Source organism: Gymnogyps californianus, unplaced genomic scaffold (genome assembly GCF_018139145.2).
Source record: "Gymnogyps californianus isolate 813 unplaced genomic scaffold, ASM1813914v2 HiC_scaffold_61, whole genome shotgun sequence".
In the NCBI taxonomy this organism is placed as follows: domain Eukaryota; kingdom Metazoa; phylum Chordata; class Aves; order Accipitriformes; family Cathartidae; genus Gymnogyps; species Gymnogyps californianus.
Window position 1 is genome coordinate 70782 of NW_026114454.1, and position 24996 is coordinate 95777.

The following is a 24996-nucleotide window of genomic DNA, read 5'->3' on the forward strand; positions in this document are numbered from 1 at the left end:
GCTTTGGAAGCACGGATTGCACACGCGACTGGCGCACAATATCTTTCCCCCGCCATCTTTCTATGCCCCCGGCTCTACCTCCTCGCGGGCCCGGTGGGCGGGACGGTGCGCGGGTTGCGTGCACCTGGCGCCAACGGCCGTTGTGAGGGGCTGGGTCCTCTCAGCCGGGCTGCTTCGGCTCCCCTGCCTCAAAGGGACGTCACCTGTATCCCTTCCTCATGGTCTGTACAGCCCTTTTCTGTGCTAACAGTTTCTAAAATAAAGCCAGTTGCATCCTCTGTTTTAACTCATGGAGACAGGACTTGGTACCTGGCAGACTCTGGAAATCCTGAGGTGGACCTCAGTGAGGTGCCTTGCTGGGAAGTTGGCTTGCTTCCATGTTAAACGTCTGTCTGAGGAGAAGGATTTGGAAAGTTAGAAAAACACAACAGGTCCTTTATTTAAAAAGGACTAAATACTGCATCTTGTGAGGATCTGATGAGAAACATGTAGTTTGAAAAGTCCACCTCTTATTCATGACTATTCTGGTCTTTATTACATTTATTACAATGTCTGAGGAAGCAAAGAAAAAGGCAACACAGTGAAAGCAGCAGGCTTGGAAAAAGACCTGTGCAGCAGCGCTGTGAATGCATGTGAGTGGGACAATTCTGCATTTTGCAAGTCCAGGGGAAAAAAGGAAATAATCGATCCTGAGCTACTTTTTAATATTGTAAGCAAGCTATCTGGAAATACTGTTGGTTGTTGGTTTTTTTTATATCAGTATCAATAACTGCCTTTTCAGGTGTTATCTTTCACACACAGTACTTCTACACTAAATGCTTCATTTATGCACATTTTTCTAATTACTCACCTTGTGCCTGTTCTTTCCTTGGGGGAAGTTACGGCTTATCGCTGTGGGGAAAGATTGAAGCAGCAGCTTTTTACCTGTCAGTGCAGCACTCTTCTACAGTGCTTTGCTAAATACGAGAGTCTTAGGAAATCAGACTAGCTAAAGCCATTCAGCCCTTCCCTACTCTTGTATAATAATACAAAAGCTCCATCCAGTCTTTACTGACAGGTAGGAGGATTTTTTATCTATCTACTGATTAACTTAGCCTTGAAGGAAACTACCACAAACCAGATTACCAGGAGAGTAATTAAACATAACTAATTCCTTTGCTAACCAGAAAATGCCTCATTCTGTATAACCATTAACTTTTGGATTGTACAAAGCAGTAGATAATACAAAATCCTGGAGACCAAAAGGGATATAAGAGGTTTGGAAAATTTACAGCTCTATTCTGAATGGTATCTATCTCTTTTATAACTTATTTGACCATTGAGCTGCTCCTCTAGGATTCTGTGCTTCACACGTTACCTATTTATATTGAATTGTTTTGATCTTTGTTTGAAAAACAAATCATCTTCAACCTCTAAGGAGAGCTTGAATATGGAGCAGTATTTTACCCTGAGGCCATGCAATTATCATATTATGGTCTTTTGAATTAATGCCCACAGCAAACATTATAAGCATAAAATATGAAAATATATATTTTAAAATGTAAATTCAAAACAGTATATGATATCTTAATGTTCTGGAAGCAGAGCTGAGGCACAGAACATGAAGTGATTTATCCAGGGTTCCCAAAAGGAAGTCTCTAACAGACTAGCTGAAGGGTACACAGATCATCTTAATGGAGATATGCAAGAAACAAAACCAAAGGATGCTACTTAGTTAACAAGGTGCAACCTTGAGAAGAGAAACAAGATGACACCATAAGTCAGCCGGGTAAAGAAATACCAAGATAAGCACAAGGGCAACCAAAGAGCTACTTGAACTGTGAGTGAACTCTCCTAATTAACATACTAGAAAACCCACCCTCGGGTAGGGAGAGCCCCCTACCAACAGAAGCCCCTTCCTCACAGAACATGCGCAGTAAAAAAGGAGGACACTGCGACTTTAAGTGGAGATGAGGCTTGCGAGAACCAATAGGAACGAGGGTAACTAAGCGAAACTGTAAAAATACTGATAACTGTTGCTTGAAAGGTATAAAATGCTTTACTGGGTGTTAACCAGGTGTGCTAGCTTTGTGGAGTTACCACCTAGCACCCATCTCTGTGCAGACATGAAATAAACAAATATCTCGACTCTGTGTGTTAATCGGCTTTTTTGCACACTGGGTGAAAGAATCCTGATTTTTGGGACAACAATCTGACACCCTTGTGGAAAAAGGTTTAAACTTTCCATAACACATAAAATAGAGTTTGTGGAATGTTACTTACAGTTTGCATCTTATTCTGTAGATGGACCTACTTACAAAATGTTCAATAGACACTACTTAACCTCTCCCTTACTACACCTTTTGATTTGAACATACACCTGATATACACAGGAACAAGACACAAGTATCTGTCAGATGACACTTTACTTATTTTGAAATATATTCACAATTTGTGACATATGACACATGTTCATGCCCCATCTTCAATGACTTCAGAGCAATACACCCAGTGCATTAATGGACAGATTAGTTAATACAGAATTAGATTAATAAGCATAGGCATTTTAGCCTGGTATTCTTATAGGATACGAGTATGGAGCAGGGGTGAATTCCACCACCATGGTGAGGCAGGCTGTCCCCCTGCAGCCCATGGAGGTTAATGGTAGAGCAGATATCCACCTGCAGCCCGTGGAGGACCCCACGCTGGAGCAGGGGAAGAGTGTGAGGAGTCCTCCCCCTGAGGAGGAAGGAGCAGCAGAGACAATGCATGATGAACTGACTGCAACCCCCATTCCCTGTCCCCCTGTGCTGCTCAGGGGGAGGAGGTAGAGAATTTGGGAGTAAAGTTAAGCCCGGGAAGAAGGGAGGGGTGGGGGGAAGGTGTTTTTAAGATTTGGTTTTGTTTCTCATTATCCTACTCTGATTTGACTGGTAATAAATTAAATTATTTTTTTTCCCCAAGTCAAGCCTGTTTTGCCCGTGGTGGTAATTGGTGAATGATCTCTCCCTGTCCTTATCTCGACCCATGAGCCTTTCGTTATATTTTCTCTCCCCTGTCCAGCTGAGGAGGGGAGTGATAGAGAGGCTTTGGTGGGCACCTGGCATCCAGCCAGAGTCAACCCACCACAATAATAAACTGGAAATTATCTATTCTGTGTTACAAAACAATGTAACTGGAAAAAATTATGTGTAAAACCTAAATTATTCCTATGTTGTTATACTAGCTGCAAAACTCGTAATGCACGACTGTACCAGCAGTTTTACATAAGAAGTTCTCCAATTGTAGCTTTTTTCATCCAAAAGAATTTATATATTGCTTCTAGTGTAGTTACAATCTAGGACAACTCTTCATTTCTACTCCTTATTAAAGTCTGTAATGACTTCTTGTGATTATTTAATTAATAACTAGTTATATAATTAACTAATCCAATCATTTACATTCTCTAGATTTTCTTTATATGCCCCTAAATACTACTGATACCTGAAAATAATAGTGCTATCTTTGTGTTGAAAATGATAATGCTATCAGTGTTAGTTGCGTTTATAGAGGAGGAGGTAAACAGACCATCATGGTAACGTTTCACAAAACTGAGTCCTCAAATTTTGAGCCCAGCTGACCATAGCTGTTAATTCTGATTATTCAGAGGAAAACTCCAGACTAACACTTAGAGAACACATCACTCGTTCAAGACATCAAAATCTTACAAGGCAGGTAGATGAATACATTAGCAGGTATATTCTGATTGAATTTCTGATCCCAGATTCTATCCATGTGTGCTTGCATTTTGCTTGCAACGTATGTACCCTCATCAGTGATTACATAGTTGGGTCATATAATTTGCTTCATAAATTCCAAAATAGAGGCGGATTCTTCAGAAAAAACAAAATAAATGCAATTATTCTTATGAATACAAATTATTGAATTTTTTCACACAAAACCAATGAGAAGGGGCAAGCTTTTATGTTTACACTTTCATTAGAATATGTTTTAATTAACAGACATTTACTTTTCTACTTTTCTTCCCAGTCTTTGTTTATGCAAAGCAAACTACACCATCTAACACAACTGACTTCAACATTTCAGAAGCAATTTGAATATGCTCAAACAGCTGCACACATTGTTTTGTAAGAATGAATTTAGTGTTTGTGAAAGATGACTCTGGAATCTGAATTCCACTTTTTAGACAGACAACTGCTGTAGAACAGGCAATGTATGCTTTTTTCTAGATTTTCCTGCCGGTATGCTCCAGTGTTATGTCCTCTAAAACCCATTTAAGGAAAATGGTTTCGGCTAGGACAGAGTTAATTTTCTTCCTAGTAGCTGGTATAGTGCTGTGTTTTGGATTTAGTAGGAAAATAACGTTGATAACACACTGATGTTTTTAGTTGTTGCTAAGTAGTGCTTATACTAAGTCAAGGATTTTTCAGCTTCTTATGCCCAGCCAGCAAGAAGGCTGGAGGGGCACAAGAAGCTGGGAGGGGACACAGCCAGGACAGCTGACCCAAACTGGCCAAAGAGCTATTCCATGCCATATGACATCATGCCCAGTATATAAACTGGGGGAGCTGGCTGGGAGGGGTGGATCGCGGCTCGGGAAGTAACTGGGCATCGGTCGGTGAGTGGTGAGCAATTGCATTGTGCACCACTTGCTTTGTATAGTCTAATTCTTTTAGTATTACTATTGTCATATTATTATTATCATTATCATTGTTTTTCATTCCTTTCTGTCCTATTAAACTGTCTTTATCTCAACTCACGAGGTTTTTTTCCTGATTCTCTCCCCCATCCCAGGGGTGGGGGGCAGTGAGCGAGCGGCTGCGTGGTGCTTAGTTGCTGGCTGGGGTTAAACCACGACAGTCCTTTTTGGTGCCCAACGTGGGGCACAACGGGTTGAGATAACGACAAATCTGACTGGAATGTGTTAGAACAAATTTGTTATAAACATACATTATATTAGTTCAATAGTTGCTGGTCACAATGTTGATGTATTTGCAATCAAAGTTGGTGCACTTGTTCTTAAAGGTGCAGTACGTAATACCTTACTTGCAGTATATGCTCCCTGTTGTGCTGTTTATCACCCATGGGAACTGGGCCAGAGTTATCATGTTGTTCTACTTTGTAACACTGGCTTATGATACAATAGAATTGCTGGTCGTGGAACTAATCTGGTATTTGTACTCAGCATTGCCGTCACCTCCGTACTTCAGGAGCCGTCTATCAGAAACTATTAATAATTACACCTTGTACCTTTTCTCATCGGAGAGCCAAGCCACGGGGGAGACACATTTCTTCACCTTCCCCTTCTCCTCCAGGCAAATTACAGTAGCTCTTGAGAATTTTGAATATCCTTGGGATGTTCAAACCAGCATGTTCCTATTGTTATGTCTCCTGAATGTGTTCCAGGTCTTGTTTAAGGTTAAACAACTGTTTAAGAATACCACCCAGAGATCTGCCCCAAGGCTGGATAGTCATGGGTGGCATGGCATGTGGGAGAATATGGGCAGGTATCTAGAGAACTTCTCACCTCCAATGGTTTGGAACTTCACTCCCGAACAACTACAGGACCCTGATAAAGTGATAGACTATCTGAAAGGAAAATGCTGTGGCGATTCCAAAGAGGCACAACTTATCGCACTGTGCTGGGCCCTGGCCAGGATCTACCAAACACTGCTCGATACTGTGCAGCACCCTCAGGGGGAAGGGAGGGAAAACAGACCGACAGATACTGTGGCTACTCTGACCCCTGCGACAGGCACTGCGGCTACTCCGACCCCTGCGACAGGCGCTGCGGCTACTCCAACCCCTGCGACAGGCGCTGCGGCTGAACCAGAGAACCAACCTGTGCCAGTATCAGTCACCCCTATACAGAAGAAGAAATATACAAAAAAATCAGTTCGTTTAACGAAGGATGAAGATGAACCAGGGCCATCACGAGAACAGGAGGAAGAGGCAGAACCGGAGGTAATCACCCGATCTCTGTCCCTGAGTGAGCTGCGGGATATGCGAAAAGATTTCAGCCGTCGTCCAGGCGAGCACATTATCACCTGGTTGCTCCGATGCTGGGACAATGGGGCTAGTAGCCTGGAATTAGAGGGTAGGGAAGCCAAGCAGCTGGGATCCCTTGCTAGGGAAGGTGGCATTGATAAGGCGATTGGAAAAGGGACACAAGCCCTCAGCCTCTGGAGGCGACTCCTGTCAAGTGTGAAGGAAAGGTATCCCTTCAAGGAAGATGTTATATGTCACCCAGGCAAGTGGACCACCATGGAAAGAGGTATTCAGTACCTGAGGGAATTAGCCATGCTAGAGATGATTTATTATGACCCGGACAGTTTACAATTACCCAGAGATCCAGATGAAATTCAATGCACACGACCCATGTGGCGGAAGTTTGTACGGAGCGCACCATCATCGTATGCCAACCCATTGGCAGTACTAACTTGGAAAGACGAAGAGGCACCGACAGTGGTCAGTGAATTGAAAGGAAAAACAACCACAAAAGGGGATTCTTCCAGGAAAGATGCCGCTCCGGTTTCCAGACAAAGTAGAAGGGCTTCTGACCCTCTTGAAGGGACCTCTAAGTCATTTTTACAAGAAGTGAGTAACAAATACTCTGACCAGGATTAGAGGGGCCCTGCCTCCAGCCAGGTGGAGGAAAGGGACAACCGGGTTTATTGGACTGTGTGGATTCGATGGCCTGGCACATCACACCCACAGGAGTATAAGGCTCTAGTGGATACCGGTGCACAGTGTACTCTAATGCCATCAAGTTATAAAGGGGCAGAACCCATCTGTATCTCTGGTGTGACAGGGGGATTGTGAAGGACTGGAAGCTGTCAATGTCTCAAACATTGTAGATAAGTAAAACCCTGAGTTTCAAACAGTGTCGGGAAGATAAGTAAATCGCTTGCAAGTGTTGAGACATTCTTTGGTTATCTAAAGAATGTGGGGGCCCGCTTGCAGATGTTGAGTATCTAAAGACATGTGGGGGTAGGGGCAGCCAGGACTTCGGCCTTCATCCCGGCAACCCCCAGGAGGCAGATTACAACCACCTAGCAACTGCCGGCGCAGGACCAGCCGACACGGAAGCAGGGACTAGAGACTGTATAAAAAAGGGAACCCTTCTCCATTTTGGCGCGCGCCCATCACCGGAGGATTGCCACGCTCGTCGCCAACATCGCGGGAAGATTGCCACGCTCATCGCCGACATCGCGGGATCCAAGGGTGGTGACTATCTCTTTTCTTTCCCCCCCCCCTTTCTTTTCTTTTTTCCTTATTCCTCTCTTTTCTCTCTTCTTGTGAACGTTTTGCTGCAACCCACGCTGCCCACCGTTATGCCTTCCGCAGTTTGGATTGTTTGAATAAAGCGTTCAAAGTGATCGTTTGGTGTCGTTTCACCTTAATTTAGCCCGGGGGGATCCCAGAACCTCTACGGCCCTCTGGTCTGTCCAGTCCGGGTCGTAACAAATTTGGCGTAATAGGCAGGATTCCCTCATTGGTGCTAAAGCGATCACTGGGACTAGGCTTTTACCAAAGCCCCTCTCTGAGAGGAGTCATACACCAGGGGAGACAGTCCTCTGAGGACTAGTACGGGATCTGGTCCCTATAATTGTACACTCATAATGGCCTCCCTGGGAGGACCGATTGTAGATTGTACCCCTCTCCTGGAGAGGTTAGAGGGCTATAGCGCCCGACCTTCTCTCTCTGGTATGACTTGGGCCCACAATAATTGGCACGATCCACAAGCGGTAGCCGACAGAATTTCCACCTTGGCTAAAGAATGAAAACTGAAACTAGGAAAGGGGAAGGCAGTAGTTTGTGCGGTTTTAGGAGCAGCTCTGGTGGCAGCACAATGGAATAAACACATGGCCCAACACGTGGAAGGGGAGACAATAAAATCCCTTCAAGATCTGGTGGGGGCTCTGCAGGAGTGTCCTGGTTTCGGCTGGGACAGAGTTAATTTTCTTCTTAGTAGCTGCTACAGTGCTGTGTTTTGGATTTAGAGTGAGAATGATGTTGATAACACTCCGATGTTTTAGTTGTTGCTAAGTAGCACTTATCTTCAGCCAAGGACTTTCCAGTTTCCCGTGCTCTGCCAGCAAGCAGGTGTGCAAGAAGCTGGGAGGCAGCAAAGCCGGGGCAGCTGACTTGAACTAGCCAAAGGGGTATTCCATACCATGGAACGTCATGCCCAGTATATAAACAGGGGGGAGTTGGCCGGGAGGGGCGGATCGCGGCTCGGGAACTAACTGGGCATCGGTCAACGAGTGGTGAGCAATTGAATTGTGCACCACTTGCTTTGTATAGTTTAATTCTTTTAGTATTGCTATTGTCATATTATTATTATTATCATTATCATTGTTTTTCATTCCTTTCTGTCCTATTAAACTGTCTTTATCTCAACTCACGAGTTTTTTTTCCTGATTCTCTCCCCCATCCCAGGGGTGGGGGGGGCAGTGAGCGAGCGGCTGCGTGGTGCTTAGCTGCCGGCTGGGGTTAAACCACGACAGTCCTTTTTGGCGCCCAACGTGGGGCACAACGGGTTGAGATAACGACAAATCTGACTGGAATGTGTTAGAACAAATTTGTTATAAACATACATTGTATTAGTTCAATAGTTGCTGGTCACAATGTTGATGTATTTGCTCTCAAAGTTGGTGCACTTGTTCTTAAAGGTGCGTTATGTAATACCTTACTTGCAGTATATGCTCCCTGTTGTGCTGTTTATCACCCGTGGGAACTGGGCCAGAGGTATCATGTTGTTGTACTTTGTAACACTGGCTTATGATACAATAGAATTGCTGGTTGTGGAACTAATCTGGTATTTGTACTCAGCATTGCCGTCACCTCCGTACTTCGGGAGCCGTCTATCAGAAACTATTAATAATTACACCTTGTACCTTTTCTCATCGGAGAGCCAAGCCACAGGGGAGACACATTTCTTCACCTTCCCCTTCTCCTCCAGGCAAATTACAGTGGCTCTTGAGAATTTTGAATATCCTTGGGATGTTCAAACCAGCATGTTCCTATTGTTATGTCTCCTGAATGTGTTCCAGGCCTTGTTTAAGGTTAAACAACTGTTTAAGAATACCTTTCGGAAATCTGCCCCGAGGCTTAATAACCATGGGTGGCATGGCATGTGGGAGAAAATGGGCAGGTATCTAGAGAACTTCTCACCTCCAATGGTTTGGAACTTCACTCCTGAACAACTACAGGACCCTGATAAAATGATAGATTATCTGAAAGGAAAATGCTGTGGCGATTCCAAAGAGGCACAACTTATCGCACTGTGCTGGGCCCTGGCTAGTATCTACCAAACACTGCTCGATACTGTGCAGCACCCTCAGGGGGAAGGGAGGGAAAACAGACCGACAGATACTGTGGCTACTCCAACCCCTGCAACAGACACAGCAGCTACTGCAACCCTGGCAACAGGCAAGGCGGCTACTCCAGCCCCCACAACAGACACTGCAGCTACTGCAACCCTAGCGACAGGCAAGGCGGCTACTCCAGCCCCGACAACAGACACTGCGGCTACTCCAACCCCTGCGACAGGCGCTGCGGCTACTCCGACCCCTGCGACAGGCGCTGCGGCTACTCCGACCCCTGCGACAGGTGCTGCGGCTACTCCGACCCCTGCGACAGGCGCTGCAGCTACTCCGACCCCTGCGACAGGCGCTGCGGCTGAACCAGAGAACCAATCTGTGCCAGTATCAGTCGCCCCTATACAGAAGAAGAAATATACAAAAAAATCAGCTCGTGTAGCGAAGGATGAAGATGAACCAGGGCCATCACGAGAACAGGAGGAAGAGGCAGAACCAGAAGTAATCACCCGATCTCTATCCCTGAGTGAGCTGCGGGATATGCGAAAAGATTTCAGCCGTCGTCCAGGTGAGCACATTATCACCTGGCTGCTCCGATGCTGGGACAATGGGGCTAGTAGCCTGGAATTAGAGGGTAGGGAAGCCAAGCAGCTGGGATCACTTGCTAGGGAAGGTGGCATTGATAAGGCGATTGGAAAAGGGACACAAGCCCTCAGCCTCTGGAGGCGACTCCTGTCAAGTGTGAAGGAAAGGTATCCCTTCAAGGAAGACGTTATATGTCAACCAGGCAAGTGGACCTCCATGGAAAGAGGTATTCAGTACCTGAGGGAATTAGCCGTGCTAGAGATGATTTATTATGACCCGGACAGTTTACAATTACCCAAAGATCCAGATGAAGTTCAATGCACACGACCCATGTGGCGGAAGTTTGTACGGAGCGCACCATCATCGTATGCCAACCCATTGGCAGTACTAACTTGGAAAGACGAAGAGGCACCGACAGTGGATGAAATGGCTCGCCAACTCCGGCAATATGAAGAAAATCTCTCTTCATCCCTACGAGCCTGTGTCTCGGCTGTGGAAAAACTGTCCGAAAAGTCCGAAGAACTGATCGAACTGATCAAAACCTCCTACTCCCCACCTGTACAGACCAATATCTCAGCTATTAGGAGTGAGCGTTCCTCTGATCAAGAGAGAGAATATAGAAGGTATACACCACGGGGTACCCTGTGGTTTTACCTGCGTGACCACGGAGAGGACATGAGGAAGTGGGATAGAAAACCCACCTCGGTCCTAGATGCACGGGTACGTGAATTGAAAGGAAAAACAACCAGAAAAGGGGATTCTTCCAGGAAAGATGCCGCTCCGGTTTCCAGACAAAGTAGAAGGGCTTCTGACCCTCTTGAAGGGACCTCTAAGTCATTTTTACAAGAAGTGAGTAACAAATACTCTGACCAGGATTAGAGGGGCCCTGCCTCCAGCCAGGTGGAGGAAAGGGACAACCGGGTTTATTGGACTGTGTGGATTCGATGGCCTGGCACATCACACCCACAGGAGTATAAGGCTCTAGTGGATACCGGTGCACAGTGTACTCTAATGCCATCAAGTTATAAAGGGGCAGAACCCATCTGTATCTCTGGTGTGACAGGGGGATCTCAACAGCTAACTGTATTGGAGGCTGAAATAAGCCTAACTGGGAATGAGTGGCAGAAACACCCCATTGTGACTGGCCCAGAGGCCCCATGCATCCTTGGCATAGACTATCTCAGGAGAGGGTATTTTAAAGACCCAAAGGGGTATCGGTGGGCTTTTGGTATAGCTGCCTTGGAGACAGAGGGAATTGAACAGTTGTCCACCTTACCCGGTCTCTCTGAGGACCCTTCGGTTGTGGGGTTGCTGAGGGTTGAAGAACAACAGGTGCCGATCGCTACCACAACGGTGCACCGGCGGCAATATCGCACCAACCGAGACTCCCTGATTCCCATCCATACGCTGATTCGTCAACTGGAGAGCCAAGGAGTAATCAGCAGGACTCGCTCACCCTTTAACAGCCCCATTTGGCCAGTGCGAAAGTCTAATGGAGAATGGAGACTAACAGTGGACTATCGTGGCCTGAATGAAGTCACGCCACCGCTGAGTGCTGCTGTGCCAGACATGCTAGAACTTCAATATGAACTGGAGTCAAAAGCAGCCAAGTGGTACGCCACAATTGATATTGCCAATGCATTTTTCTCAATCCCTTTGGCAGCAGAGTGCCGGCCACAGTTTGCTTTCACTTGGAGGGGCGTCCAGTACACCTGGAATCGACTGCCCCAGGGGTGGAAACATAGCCCCACCATTTGCCATGGACTAATCCAGAATGCACTGGAAAAAGGTGGAGCTCCAGAACACCTGCAGTACATTGATGACATCATCGTATGGGGCAACACAGCAGAAGAAGTTTTTGAGAAAGGGGAGAAAATAATCCAAATTCTTCTGAAAGCCGGTTTTGCCATAAAACGGAGTAAGGTGAAGGGACCTGCACAGGAGATTCAATTTCTAGGAATAAAATGGCAAGATGGACGTCGTCACATCCCACTGGATGTGATTAACAAAATAGCAGCTATGTCTCCACCAACTAGTAAACAGGAAACACAAGCTTTCTTAGGTGTTGTAGGGTTTTGGAGAATGCATATTCCAAATTATAGTATGATTGTAAGCCCTCTCTACCAAGTGACCCGGAAGAAGAACGATTTTAAATGGGGCCCTGAACAACAACAAGCCTTTGAACAGATTAAACGGGAGATAGTTCATGCAGTAGCCCTTGGGCCGGTCCGGGCAGGACCAGATGTTAAAAATGTGCTCTACACCGCAGCCGGGGAGAATGGCCCTACCTGGAGTCTCTGGCAGAAAGCACCTGGGGAGACCCGAGGTCGACCTCTAGGGTTTTGGAGTCGGGGATATCGAGGATCTGAGGCCCGTTATACTCCAACTGAAAAGGAGATATTAGCAGCATATGAAGGAGTTCGAGCTGCTTCAGAAGTGGTTGGTACTGAAACACAGCTCCTGTTGGCACCCCGACTGCCAGTGCTAGGCTGGATGTTCAAAGGGAAGGTCCCTTCTACACATCATGCAAGTGATGCTACGTGGAGTAAGTGGGTTGCACTGATCACACAACGAAGTCGAATAGGAAACCTTAGTCACCCAGGAATTCTGGAAGTGATCACAGACTGGCCAGAAGGCAAAGATTTTGGAATATCACCAGAGGAGGAGGTAACGCGTGCTGAAGAGGCCCCAATGTATAATAAACTGCCAGAAAATGAGAGGCAATATGCCCTGTTCACTGATGGGTCCTGTCGCATTGTAGGAAAGCATCGGAGGTGGAAGGCGGCTGTATGGAGTCCTATACGACAAGTTGCAGAAACTGCAGAAGGAGAAGGTGAATCGAGTCAGTTTGCAGAGGTGAAAGCCATCCAGCTGGCTTTAGACATTGCTGAACGAGAAAAATGGCCAATACTTTATCTCTATACTGACTCCTGGATGGTGGCAAATGCTCTGTGGGGGTGGTTGCAGCAATGGAAGCGGAGTAATTGGCAACGCAGAGGTAAACCCATTTGGGCTGCTGCATTGTGGCAAGATATTGCTGCCCGGCTAGAGAACCTGGTTGTGAAAGTACGTCACGTAGATGCCCACGTACCCAAGAGCCGGGCCACTGAAGAACATCAAAACAATCAACAGGTAGACAAGGCTGCTAGAATTGAAGTAGCTCAGGTAGATCTGGATTGGCAGCATAAGGGTGAATTATTCATGGCTCAGTGGGCCCACAACACCTCAGGCCATCAGGGAATAGATGCAACACATAGATGGGCTCGCGATCGAGGGGTGGACCTGACCATGGACACTATCGCACAGGTCATCCATGAATGTGAAACATGCACTGCAATTAAGCAAGCCAAGCGGTTAAAGCCTCTTTGGTATGGAGGACGATGGCTGAAATACAAATATGGAGAGGCCTGGCAGATTGACTATATCACACTCCCATAAACCCGTCAAGGCAAGCGCCATGTGCTTACGATGGTGGAAGCAACCACTGGCTGGCTGGAAACATATCCCGTACCCCATGCCACTGCCCGGAACACTATCCTGGGCCTTGAAAAGCACATCTTATGGCGACACGGTACCCCAGAAAGAATTGAGTCAGACAACGGGACTCACTTCCGGAACAATCTCATAGACACCTGGGCCAAAGAGCACGGCATTGAGTGGGTGTATCACATCCCCTATCATGCACCAGCCTCTGGGAAAATCGAGCGATACAATGGATTGTTAAAGACTACATTGAGAGCAATGGGTGGTGGGACTTTCAAACATTGGGATACACATCTAGCAAAGGCCACCTGGTTAGTCAACACTAGAGGATCTGCCAATCGAGCTGGCCCTGCCCAATCAGAACTTTTACGTACTGTAGAAGGGGATAAGGTCCCTGTAGTGCACATAAAAAATATGCTAGGGAAGACAGTCTGGGTTACTCCTGCCTCAGGCAAAGGCAAACCCGTTCAGGGGATTGCTTTTGCTCAAGGGCCTGGGTGCACTTGGTGGGTGATGCGGAAGGATGGGGAAGTCCGATGTGTGCCTCAAGGGGATTTGATTTTAGGTGAGAACAGCTAATAGATTAAATTGTATGCTATATAATCCTGCCACTGTCTGTCATCATTATTATAACTGTTATGTGCTATATTAATGGTATTACAGTAAGAATTACTTAGATTAATGAAGAATGAACTTTGATAAAACTGAGTGAAGTGCAATAGTGATGGAACCAGGACTGACTTCAGCATGCAACAATCCGACACCACACACCATCCTCCTGCTGCGCCCAATGTCACCTGCCTGCCACATCACACCGAAGCCCAATCCTGTTCTGCCGACTGAGCGGACTTTGCATCATCCCTCCTGCCCAGACAGACTGTTACAATAGATGGAGCTCAAAGTCATGGACTGAATGAACTCAACAGACATTTGATAGAGACGGCCCATAGACTACGGGAATGATATCTATACGTATATATTAAAAGACAGGAAAGGTGATGGTGATTAATTGGAAATGTATTGGAAAGTGTGGGATCTGGGCATAACGTAAATGGTATAGAATAAGGGGTGGATATTGTCCTGGTTTCGGCTGGGACAGAGTTAATTTTCTTCTTAGTAGCTGCTACAGTGCTGTGTTTTGGATTTAGAGTGAGAATGATGTTGATAACACTCCGATGTTTTAGTTGTTGCTAAGTAGCACTTATCTTCAGCCAAGGACTTTCCAGTTTCCCGTGCTCTGCCAGTAAGCAGGTGTGCAAGAAGCTGGGAGGCAGCAAAGCCGGGGCAGCTGACTTGAACTAGCCAAAGGGGTATTCCATACCATGGAACGTCATGCCCAGTATATAAACAGGGGGGAGTTGGCCGGGAGGGGCGGATCGCGGCTCGGGAACTAACTGGGCATCGGTCAACGAGTGGTGAGCAATTGAATTGTGCACCACTTGCTTTGTATAGTTTAATTCTTTTAGTATTGCTATTGTCATATTATTATTATTATCATTATCATTGTTTTTCATTCCTTTCTGTCCTATTAAACTGTCTTTATCTCAACTCACGAGTTTTTTTTCCTGATTCTCTCCCCCATCCCAGGGGTGGGGGGGGCAGTCAGCGAGCGGCTGCGTGGTGCTTAGCTGCCGGCTGGGGTTAAACCACGACAAGGAGCAATTAGGAAATGAGACAAGACATCTCTCTGATCAGCTTACCGCCGAGCGGGTGACTAACCAACGGCTACACACTGCTTTGACGGAAGCTTTGGAGCGGGAGCGAATATTGCGGGAACAATTAGATGAAATCCGCTCCCCAATTGTTGTAGAAAATTCGGATGCCGATTCTGACGAGGGGAAAAATCCAAAATCGTTATACCCTCTTAAAGACCTAGACCGTATAAAAGAAATATTTTCCCTCGGGGAGGGAGCTGTAATGCGACCTTTGATTAAAACTGAGACTGTGGATGGTGGTCAAGGAGGACCCCAACAAGTTACCACTCATATCATTCCCTATTCTCCCACTGATTTGGGTAAAATTCAGGAGAAATATTCCCGGGGCCCCTGAGAAACTGAAACTGAGTATGTGTGGAGAGTGTCTCTTACCGGGGGGGACCGTATCTTGCTGAGTGAGGACGAGGCGAGAGGATATTGGGGTCCGGGAGTTTTTCTAACCACAAATGACAATAGAGAACCCTGGTCCCTGACCCAAAGAGTGGCATACTGGGCGGGTGGATTGGATCCCATGGAAAGGGGAGACCCCTTCTCGATTGAAACGCCTACGGCGGGGCACGTTTTAGAGAGTGTACAGAAAACTGCGTGCCTCCAGTTGATGCATGACCGGTTATTGGTTCCGCAACAGCCCTCTCCCATGCAATATGTGGCAGACCCCGACAGGTTGCATCCCCTTATAAGAGGATTACCTGATGCTTTGAAATTATATGCGGTGCAACTACAAGATCGGTTGAGGGCGCCTCGACCCCAGAGAAGGGGAGCCCCCCCGGAGACGACATGGGGAGAGGTGGCACAAGAATTGATTAATTACGGGAGACGGATGGGATTTACCGGCCAGGGAGAGACAAAATCCAAGGCGGACCTTAGGAGGGTGGAAGGCAATGGGCGAATAAAAGCTGCACCCCCGAGGCCGACGCGGCCCCCTGATAGTAAAAGATATGTCTTATGGACAGAAGGCATCTCAAAGGGGATCCCCAGGGAGGTGATGGATGGGTTACCCACCCCCAATCTGGAAAGTTTGGTGAAAAGCTGGGACAAAATAAAGGAATCCCCATCTCCCTCAAACCCCAAGGATTTTGTTCTCCCATCCCGGGAACCTGAAACAATAATCCCATCCGCCCCCCCCAGGAGACTGCATTGATCGATCTGAGCGTCCCGGAGTCGGGAAACCCCCTCCGCCGTCCCCAGTCGGTGAGCCGGGGGATGGCCGGTGGATCTATTTAAGGAGGCTCACAGAAAACGACAAAGGGGACTTGTTAATTACCTTTCCCCTGGGTCCCTTTAAAACTCCAGTCACCTTTTTAGTAGATACCGGAGCCCAGATGTCGGCTCTCCGGGAGGACGTGGCTAACCGCTACGGGATAGTGGCGGATAAAAAGCGAATTTGGGTTACTGATGTGTTTGGAAATTCCAGACCTCAACCGACTGCTCGAGTAAAATGCTGGTTGCCTGGGGACGAATCCCCGATAGAGGTTTTGATGATATTGGGGAGGTTGCCGACGAACATCTTGGGACTTGATTTGCTCCGAGGGCGTGCTTGGGTGGACTCGAAGGGAAAAGAGTGGGTGTTTGGTTTACCGACAGTCACGGTGCGACTGCTACAATCCGCGCCGGAATTACCCCCCTCTAAGGTTGTGAATGTTAAACCCTATCCTCTCCCTCTAGGAGCTAGAGAAGGGATTGCTCCTGTGATTTCAGACCTGAAAGAAAAGGGAATAATTATCCCTGTACATTCCCCCTATAATTCTCCCGTTTGGCCTGTCCGCAAGCCAGACGGCAGATGGCGGCTAACAGTCGATTATCGGCACCTAAACGCCAATACAGGCCCCTTAACCGCCGCGGTGCCAAACATAGCAGAACTAATCGCAACCATCCAGGAACAAGCACACCCGATTTTGGCAACCATTGATGTAAAAGATATGTTCTTTATGGTTCCCCTGCAGGACTCAGACAGAGAGCGTTTTGCTTTCACATGGGAAGGTGTACAATACACATTCACTCGCCTTCCCCAGGGCTATTGTCATTCACCGACTATTGCCCATTATGCTTTAGCACAGGAACTTGCCCAAATTACCCCCAGGGAAGGAGTCAAAATATATCAGTATATTGATGATGTGCTAATCGGTGGCCCTGATGTTTCCGTGGTAGGACGGACTCAGGAAGACATAATTACCCATTTTGGAAAATTTAGGACTCCAGATTCCAACAGGGAAAATACAACTCCCGTCCCCTGAAGTGAAATTTCTAGGCATCTGGTGGAGGGGAGGAACAGTGTGCTTTCCCTCAGAGACCTTAACTACCCTCCAGCAAGTGAAAGCGCCTGGTAACAAAAGGGAGCTTCAACACGCTTTAGGCCTACTGGTATTCTGGAGAAAACATATTCCGGACTTTTCTATTATAGCTCGACCTTTATATGACCTGACGAGGAAAAGGACCTCTTGGGAGTGGACCCCTGTCCATGAGGAAGCCTTAAAACTATTGATCTTTGAGGCTGGGGTATACCAGGCTTTAGGGCCAATACACCCGACTGATCCACTCCATATTGAGTGGGGCTTTGCCATCCACGGCCTATCAATACACATGTGGCAGCGTGGACCTGAAGGACCAACTCGCCCTGTCGGGTTCTACTCGAGAAGCTTCAAAGATGCTGAAAAACGATATTCAATTTGGGAGAAGGGTCTTTTTGTAGTTAATCTAGCCCTACAGGAGGCTGAAAAAATCATAAAGCAACAACCGATTATTTTGAGAGGGCCCTTTAAGGTCCTGAAGCCAGTGCTGGCTGGGACCCCACCCCCGGCAGGGGTTGCACAGCGAGAAACAGTCAGGAAATGGTATGCGCAGTTAGATCACTATTGTCATGCACGAAGGGTAGAAGAAGGGGCACTTAAGGTACTCCAAATACAGGAGCCACCTGATGGCCAATCCAACCAGGATACCCCTCCTTCCCTTATAAAACCAGCTCCTCCATTTGAACCTCATTTGAAAAATGTGTGGTTTACTGATGCGTCCTCAAAAAGGGAGGGAAAGGTGTGGAAATATCGGGCAGTAGCCTTACATGTTGATTCGGGGGAGCGGATTATAACAGAAGGGGAGGGAAGTGCTCAGGTGGGGGAGTTGGTGGCAGTGTGGAGTGTGATTAAAAGAGAAGCTGAGAACAAAGAATTGTCTTTTATTTACATGGATTCATACGCTGTATTCAAAGGATGTACCGAGTGGCTCCCCTTCTGGGAACAGAATCAATGGGAGGTTAATCGCATACCCGTGTGGCAGAGGGAAAAGTGGGAGGAAATATTAGAGGTTGCTAAACAGGGGACTTTCTTGGTGGGATGGGTAGCCGCACACCAGAGGGGGGATCACCCAGCCCATATTTGGAACAATCAGGTAGATTCGCTGACACGTTTAGCTCCAATGGCAGTGGAAGCCGAAGAAAAAGAGTGGGAGCGCCTGCTGGAGTGGTTACACGTGAGACGCGGTCATTCAGGAGTTAAAGATCTTTTCAGGGAGGCTGGTAGCAGAGGCTGGCCAGTAACTCGGGAACTGTGTAACACGATCACTTCTGCTTGCAGTCAGTGCCGCACCCGATTAGAGAGGCATCCCTTGCAAGGACCCCCTCTCCACTTACGGGACGGAAAGGGTCTCTGGGAAACTTGGCAAGTAGATTACATAGGTCCTTTCAAAAAATCAGAGGGAAAACAGTATATTTTGGTTGGGGTAGAAGTCGTCTCCGGCCTTGTTCAAGCCGAAGCAGTGGCACGAGCTACCGGGGAAAATACGGTAAAAGTGTTAAAGCGATGGTTCAGTTACCTACCCAAACCTAAATCTATCCAATCTGACAATGGCAGCCACTTTACTGCCGGGGTGGTTCAAGAATGGGCAAAGGATGAAGGAGTTCAATGGACATTCCATACCCCTTACTATCCCCAGGCTAACGGGATAGTAGAAAGAACGAATGGGTTATTAAAACATGCTCTCAAGCTGCACAGTGCTGGGTGGCCCGCACGGCTCCCGGATGCTGTGGCAAAGGTTAACAACAGGTGGGGAAAGAACGGATGTCCCAAACTCACTGCTTTCTGTCCAAAACCCCCCTCTTCACTGCCGGGAAAAAGGGAAGATGAAGACCCAGAAAAACCCCTCCATTATCTGGGACAGCCAGTTTTGGCTGATCTGCCAACTATAGGGGAAGTACCCCTCACTCTAAAAACCCCACTGAATCTTTACACATGGGTGGCTACTGATGCCCACGGGAAAGACCATCGCATTCACACCCGATGGATAATCCCGTCTTTCTAATATATGTATTACAGGTTGACAGAAGCCCATCGTGGGACTTAGGGTTTCAGTTGTTCAGCGGGTCATTCTTTGCATTGTTTGCCTGATCCTGTTAGGCCCGTTGCTGTTCTTTATTAGGGAATAGATGGTGTGGGGAAAGTTTATATTCTTACTTTGTGAATGTATAATCTTGTCTCAATCAACGGGGAATCTGAATAACCAACCCAACCTGGCATGGGAATTGATTACTGGTTTCGTCCGAATCTGGAATCGAACAGACCAAGGGTTTTGCGTGGACCTCCCTACGTCCGCGTCAGAGGGTCTCAAATTTGCCATTATTTGGTTAAATCTCTCACGAGTGTTAAATTCAAAATTAGAAATGTTAAACCAAAAGTGTATTCAGAATACTCTCTGGAAGGGACAATGTTTGTGGGGAATTGACTACACACCTCCTCCAGGGTGGGAAGCTGACTACATACACTCTCCAGTAGCCTATAGGTTTCCAGTTAACACGACCTGGAGGGATATGTGGAAGGCTACATGCTGGAAGCAACAGCTCTGTATGGGAACTATGAGTGCTACCCTTGCAGCCCGAGAGGGTTGGACAGCATGTCCCCAGGAAGTGCACCTCCCTTGCATGTCTGTACTGAATTCAAAGTGGTGTCCCCGGGAGGAGGGGATCCCTTGTAATCTGGTACGTTGGTGGGACCCTCCCCCTCACGGTGAACCCCTACAACATGAATATAATGTTCCGTTATCCCCAGGTTGGTGTATTCAAATTCCTCGCAGATGGGGTGGCTATGCCCACCAGAATCGTTCTCATTATGAATATGCTTGGTCCTTAAGCATGCTTTACTTGATCCAGACAATATAATTGATGTGCGGGAAATAGATCCCCTACCCTATAAGAACACCCCCTTAATGACCTGTTCACGGACCATTGATTGTGAATCGTTAACATGGGACCCTATAGAAACATGGTATGTCTCAGTGTGGTGGGTTGACCCTGGCTAAATGCCAGGTGCCCACCAAAGCAGCTCTATCACTCCCCTCCTCAGCTGGACAGGGGAGAGAAAATAAAACGAAAGGCTCGTGGGTCGAGATAAGGACAGGGAGATCACTCACCAATTACCGTCACAGGCAAAACAGACTCGACTTGGGGAAAAATTAGTTTAATTTATTGTTAGTCAAATTAGAGCAGGATCATGAGAAATAAAACCAAATCTTAAAAACACCTTCCCCCCACCCCTCCCTTCTTCCTGGGCTTGACTTTACTCCTTATTTTCTCTACCTCCTCCCCCCCCGAGCAGCGCAGGGGGAACGGGGAATGGGGGTTTGGGTCAGTTCATCACACGTTGTTTCTGCTGCTCCTTCCTCCTCAGGGGGAGGACTCCTCACACTCTTCCCCTGCTCCAGCGTGGGGTCCCTCCCACGGGAGACAGTCCTTCACGAACTTCTCCAATGTGAGTCCTTCCCACGGGCTACAGTTCTTCACGAACTGCTCCAGCATGGGTCCCATCCACAGGGTGCAGTCCTTCAGGAACAGACTGCTCCAGCATGGATCCCCCACAGGGTCACAAGTCCTGCCAGCAAACCTGCTTCAGCATGGGCTCCTCTCGCCACGGGTCCGCAGGTCCTGCCAGGAGCCTGCTCCAGCGTGGGCTTCCCACGGGGTCACAGCATCCTTCGGGCATCCACCTGCTCCAGCATGGGGTCCTCCACAGGCTGCAGGTGGATATCTGCTCCACCGTTCACCTCCACGGGCTGCAGGGTGACAGCCTGCCTCACCATGGTCTTCACCACGGGCTGCAGGGGAATCTCTCTCTGCTCTGGCGCCTGGAGCACCTCCTCCCCCTCCTTCTTCCCTGACCTTGGTGTCTGCAGAGTTGTTTCTCTCACATCTTCTCACTCTGCTCTCTCCGGCTGCAACTGCAACTCCCCTGTAACTTTTTTTCCCTTTCTTAAATATGTTATCACAGAGGCACTACCACTGTTACTGATTGGCTTGGCCTTGGGCAGTGGCGGGTCCGTCTTGGAATCCGCTGGCATTAACTTTATTGGACATAGGGGAAGCTTCTAGCAGCTTCTCACAGAAGCCACCCCTGTAGTCCCCCCTGCTACCAAAACCTTGCCACGCAAACCCAATACACTCAGAATTGCAAACTTTCATTCGGGATATGTGTACTTGTTGGGATTTTCCGGTACCAGGATTTAAACCTAGAGACCCCAGGTGTAAAGGGCCCATTACCAGTCGAAAAACTGCATTAAAATGTGGAGTCACACTTACCCACGAAACCAAGTGGAACCTTGTGTGGAAAGGAGGAATCGGAATAACTAAATCCTATGACCCATTAACGTGCTCCACTACTAGATATCCATCCCCTCAGGGCACCTTTTGGGCATGTTCGAATGGGAAAATGTACTCACACCTGCATGTACACGAAATGGCAGGTTTACGCTGTACCATCGGCGTTCCAACAATGTGCCCTTCTAAAGTGTTCAATTTCTCAGTGCCCCATCATAACAGAAGGCGCCGGGAAAGTGATGGACCCGAGACGTGACCTGAGTGGGCAGTGCATGGAGTTCAAGTGCCTGATTATTATACCTGGGGCATGACAACATCTCTGATGTTGGAGAATATATTTACCCCATATGTGACCCTTAAAAGGCACCAATTCATTTTAGAAAATCTGACCTGGCAAGTACACGTCCTAAGCAATTGGACCCGTTATGCCTTCGGGGAAATGAATTTACAGATTCAACAAGTGTCTAAAATGACTTTGCAAAACAGATTAGCTTTAGATATGTTATTGTTAAAGGAGCAAGGTGTATGTGGAATGTTAAATCTCACCGATGGAGAATGTTGTCTCACCACACACAACGCAACCACCACCATAGAAGAAGCGCGAGAGAAGATGAGAGAGGTGACAGAGAAAACCGGAGAACTTTTTCAAGCGATGCAGCCCAAGGATCGGTTTAACAGCTGGGATCCGAAAACTTGGCTCACCTCTCTTGTAGGCTCACTGGGACTTACAGGTTGGGGAAAATGGCTTGTAAACATTGGCCTCAAGATACTGTGTGGATTTTTATTTTTGATGATGGGCCTTGCAATAGGCAGATGTATGATCTCTCGCTTGCTATCCTCCATTACATCTATTCATCATGTACGGATCACAACAGTCGAGGAAGACCTCAGGGAAAGTGACTTTTGAATATTGTTGTAATGTTAGGACTGTGGGTTCTTATTTTGCCTATTCTTGTTACTCTTACCTTGTGTTTCCTCTTTCTGCTGTCTGTGAAGTCGCCACCCTGGATGAGGATTATATGGACAATGTTTGAGCCACGGGGTGGTGTGAGGGACTGGAAGAGTTAATGTCTGTAAATGTCTCAAATATTGTAGCAACCAAGGTACGGTCTGCATAACAAAGAGGGAGGGCCATCAGCAAGAAGTTGGTTGGCATGGACACAGGGGGCATGCCGGAGGGTATGCAGTCCGGTGTTCTGGCAGACCCAGCCTGGTAACCCACCATATATGGTCAGAGGTCACACAAAGTTTATCTGAGGAGGGGGCTTGTAGCTCCTTGGAAAGTCCCTAAGACCACCACCCCAATAAGCCGCACATGCTCAGTAGGTGAAGAACCCTCTGGAACACTACCATATATGTTGAGAACTGTCTAGAACGAACCCATATAAGTCTTCAAGAGGCGTGACTGTGGACGGAGATTTAGACTATAAAAGACACACCTGCAAAGAGCCACGTGGCACGCGCACCCATCACCAGAGGATTACCACGCTCGTCGTCGACGCCGCGGGATCCAAGGGTGGTGACTATCTCTTTTCTTTTCCCCCTCTTTCTTTCTGTCTTTTCTCTCTTCTTGTGAACGTTTTGCTGCAACCCACGCTGCCCACCGTTACGCCTTCCACAGTTTGGATTGTTCAAATAAAGCGTTCAAAGTGATCGTTTGGTGTCGTTTCACCTTAATTTAGCCCGGGGGGATCCCAGAACCTCTACGACCCTCTGGTCTGTCCGGTCTGGGTCGTAACAGCCCCAGCTGCAGGCTGTTGTACAAATGTACTGGGAACTACTAAATAACAAGAATGGTGAGGAGGAGTAGCTCACGTTGACCGATTCACCAGGTTCTCTAGAGAAATGTGCGCAGCTGGATGTCCCACTGCTTGAGGGCTTGGCAAACATACAAACAAAAGATAGATAATATATCTATGCATAGATGTATGGAACAAGTACAAAGTAGTCTATATTTAGTGCACACATAAATCACTTTGCTGACAAGTAATTGTATGCTTATGCAAGAAATGACACAATCCCTCCTTAGAAAAACACCCTAGAAATTCACAGCTGCTGAAGTCTCAACCACGGGTGGACGCTCTGTCATGCCTGGGTCTTCCCCGCTGCCTCCCTTCAGGGTGCTCCTGGAGCTTCCCCCTGCTGTGGGATTTGTGAGTATACAGAATAAAAGGATATTAATTTCAGCATTGTTGTGGTTCATTTCTGAATGTGAATCCATTCCTGCTATTTTGCATAACAACAAGTCTGGGGAATGCTTAGAGAGGCACAAGGCCCTGGCAATTGAAAAAAAAAACCAAACTGATTGACTATGATTTTCTGTGAGAAGTATAAGGCCTATGTAGAAAAAAACCCACAGATGTAAAGGCTGGAAGTGCATAACATGCTATGAACAGATCTGCAACGTAAACCAGCACCAGTGTTTCATTCCCATGATCAAAAATCCAGAAGCAAGGCAGGGCTATATTATCTGTGACATGGAATGTATGCAGGAAACCAGAACACATGTCCCGAACTACATTTTTGCCATGGAGTTAGCACCAGATGCCCCTTGGGATGAAGAAGAAGGAGAATGGGAGTTTAAAAGGGATACACATCTTGTGGACTTTTTATTGGGTTGTTTATGGACACAAAGTTTCAGGGCTACACATTCCTAGCACATAATGCAAAAGGCTACAATGGCTATTTTATTGTTAGTCAGCTTCTGAAGAAGAAAATGGATGTGCAATTAATCACCCAAGGTGGTAAACTTATGTGCATAGAAGTACCCAGCCTGAGTATACACTTCATAGACTGTAAATTTTTTACCCATGAAACTAAGCAGCCTTCCACAAGCTTTGGGTATTGAGGGTTGCAAAGGTTATTCCCCCATTTTTTTCAACACTGCTGAAAATCAATTTAAGTGGGCCCTCTTCCACCACCAGAATATTATTTGGTGGACAGCATGATGCTTGAAGAGAAAATACAGTTCTTGGCATGGCACACAGCTAATCAGAAGATTTTTGACTTGCAGAAAGAACTGAGTTACTATTGCCAACAAGATATAAATTTTGAGGGAGGCTTGCAGATCATACAGGAATGAGATTATGGTCATGACCTGTTGCAGATTTGTGGTGGGTTGACTTTGGCTGGCTGCCAGACCCCCACCCAGTTGGTCTCTCACTCCCCCTCCTCAACAGTACAGGGGGCGAAAATAAGATGGACAAGCTCATGGGTGAGATAAAGGCAGTTTAATAAGAAAAGCAAAGGCAGCATGCAAAAGCAAAGCAAAACGAGGAAATTCATTCACTACTTCCCATCAGCAGGCAATGTCCAGCCACTTCCTTGGAAGTAGGGC